Source organism: Mastomys coucha, unplaced genomic scaffold (assembly GCF_008632895.1).
Source record: "Mastomys coucha isolate ucsf_1 unplaced genomic scaffold, UCSF_Mcou_1 pScaffold23, whole genome shotgun sequence".
Taxonomy (NCBI): Eukaryota; Metazoa; Chordata; class Mammalia; order Rodentia; family Muridae; genus Mastomys; species Mastomys coucha.
Window position 1 is genome coordinate 42,480,531 of NW_022196906.1, and position 3,224 is coordinate 42,483,754.

At 43.5% G+C, this 3,224-nt stretch overlaps 1 pseudogene; it reads right to left on the minus strand.

Moving 5' to 3' along the window:
- Window positions 1–648, minus strand: part of LOC116073609 — an 18,045-nt pseudogene extending 17,397 nt beyond the window's left edge.
- Window positions 649–3,224: the final 2,576 nt, after the last annotated feature.

The following is a 3,224-nucleotide window of genomic DNA, read 5'->3' on the forward strand; positions in this document are numbered from 1 at the left end:
AGAGGGAGAGGGAAGATTCTGGAAAAGAGTCAGACTCCAGGCAGTGGTGGCACGCCTTTAATCCCAGCAATTGGGAGGCAGAGGGAGGTGGGTTTCTGAGTTCGAGGCCAGCCTGGTCTACAGAGTGAGTTCCAGGACAGCCAGGGCTACACAGAGAAACCCTGTCTCGAAAACAAACAAACAAAAAAAGAGTCAGACTCAGGGAGATCTACCAGGGAACTCTGAGGAGACATGACACATAAACTGAAAAGAAGGTAACCAGCCGTGTGGCACACTTAGAATAGAATAAACTGGATTATTAAGATATGAGTTGGCCTGGGAACAGAATCAAGGCTATTGGTCTAAGCATTTATTATTAAAAAAATTAGTCTCAGAGTTGTTATTTCTGGGAACAAAGTGGTTGGGAGGAAAAGCCAAGCGTTACTGTTGGTTGGTTGACTTTGTTTTATCTCTTAAAATTATGTCACCGCCAACCTGATTACTCAAGCCTCAGACCTGGAAGGCATCCTTAACCCTTCTTCCTCTCATATGCTCTTGTGGCTGCCAGCAATCTCCAAACCCTATTCTACCTCCCGAGTATCCATCATGTGTGTAACTACAACACTCTCTGCCCCTTATTCATAAGCCCACTCACCTAATGAGTTCCATGACCGCCCTACCATCTACTAACCCATCCAATTACACCAATCTGAGCATTTAACCTTTCAAAGGCCTTGTGGCTAAGGATGTCTCAACAGGTGTGTTGAAACAAATTGTATCAGAGGCCGCATAAGATACTATTAAAATGTTGACTCCTAAGCACCACCAAAACCAAAGAATCAAAAGCTCCATGAGCAGACACAAGACATTGAATATTTAAATGCACAACACTGTCCCAGACTGCATGTTCTTTTCCTCGAATGGTAGCATCAACAGTCAAATGGACCATTAGTTCCCTGTGTGAGCATAAGCTCCTGAAGAGCTCCCTGTGCCTTCATGGTTACTCTGTGTCTCCAGTACCCTGGACAGGGCAAAGGGTGCCATGTCTGTAACTTGTGTTCCTACTAAGCCCTTCCACTATCTTGAAACCAACCCAATGCTTCTGCCCACACTCCTTCACTCCGAATGTCTTGTCAATCACCAGGCACTGCCAACCAGCTTAGCCAATGAGAGCTGTGATATGGGCTTGTGATAACAGGTGGCAGCACCATTCCGTTTAAAGTGTCACACTGGCCTTCTTTTGCTGTATAGAGAGTCCCTTGTCCCCAAGCTTTGCAATTTTTTTCTCTCCCTCTCCTTCTCATTGACATCTAAATGTCAGAGTGGCCCTGTGCTGCAGTCCTTGAAGCTTCTCTAACCACAGTCACTCTCTTGGTGACCACACCCCTTCTCAAGCTCAGATGCCATACAAGAACTCCAAAAGTTAACATCTCCCACTCCCACCTTTTTCCTGAAATCCAAGGTAGGCATCCAACTGTCTAGTCTACTGCTCACCTTAGATGGCACTACAGTTTAGATGTTGAAGAGTTCCACAAAGATCCATGTGTTTAAGACTTGGTCCAGCCTACTGGGATGTCTTTGTATCATCAGAGGCACACCCTAAGGAGGAACAGGACCCCATGTCTGCTTCTTCCTCTTTCTTTACTTCCTGGTGATAAATGGGCAGCTTTGCTCTGCCCTGCATTCCCAACAACATAGGCTGCCTTGCCACATCTCCAAACAAAGGCTCCATTCCCTTATCATCGGTGATCACCTCTAAAGCGGTAGGCCAGGATAAACCTCTGTAATGAGAAAGTGACTTCAGGTATTCTATCACAGGGTAGACATGGCTAGTATGATGGCTGAAAGAAGTAAATAGTGCAGAAGGCTGTATATAGCCTTTAAAAAATGTTTATTTTAAAATGGCTCAGAGATCATTTGGGATCTTCCCAACACAAAGACCTCATCAAGTATTTGATTTGATGTTATACTAATTGTCCTGACTTTATCACACATATACCAAAATATCAGTGTGCCCTAGAAATATGTATGATTATTGCAAAAATATAAAATTAATTTTAAATAACTTTTGAAGAATGTATTGAAGTTATTTGAAAATAGTCTCAGAACAAACAAGACCGATTGAAGCAGGAGGCCATCATGGGCCATGGGAAGAGGGAGTCTTGTAGCAGGAGGCCATCATGGGCCATGGGAAGAGGGAGTCTTCAATCACTCTGACAGACGTTTGTCATTAGGGGGAGTTCTAGAGACTAGAATTAGTGCTTTTAGGAGGTCCATAAGCAGGGCTGGAGAGATGACTTAGCACTGACTGCTCTTCCACAATCTTGAGTTCAATCCCCAGCTACCATACTGTGGCTCACAACCATCTGTAATGGGATCGGATGTAATGCTCTCTTCTGAGGTGTCAGAAGATAGCTACAGTGTGATCATAAAAATAAAATAAAATAAAATAAAATTAAAATAAAATAAAATAAAAATAACTTTAAAGAAAAAGAGGTCTGTGGGTGCTGGTACACCCTTCCACCACCTAGAAATATAGCAGAGAGGCTTCTCTGCCAGCTAGAAAGTGAGTCCTCTCAAGGCACCAAATCAGCCAGTACCTTGATTTGGAATTTCCCAGCCTCTAGAAACTTAAGCAACAGAGCATGGAGAAATGGCTCCATCCCAGAGGAGCCAGGTTGGATTCCCAGTTCCCAGATGGCTAAAGTCTTCTGTGAGTCCAATTCCGTAAGATCTGACATCCTTTTCTGACCTCTGCAGATACCAGGCACACCAGTGGTATAAATACATTCAGGCAAAACATTCACAAACAAAAAATATAAATAAAGCTAAAAATAATTTTTAAAGAAATGTAAGTAATGCACAGGCCATGTAGTCTATACTATTTTGTGATAGAGTCCCAACAAATTAAAACATGTCTTCAAGTACTCTTTAGAAATCCCTACACAATAAAGAATGAAGAGCCCTATCTTTGCTTGATAGGAGTTTACCTGCTTCAGGGGCAATGGAAAGGTGTGGGGTGGCCTGTCTTTTCACCCACGCAAGAGTGAGGCCATGTCAGCACAGGGACAAGCTGCCCCTTGTCACTTGCACTGCTGGGAGAAGCCATGGGGCTGGAAACTGAATGTCACTGTGCACTGATGAATACTGGTAATCAAAGACAGCTACAGTCTTGACCAGTTGCTCTCTTGATATCCTGAAGTGTCCAAATGGCTGAGTTTCAGAACTAAAGGTAAAAGCCAGGG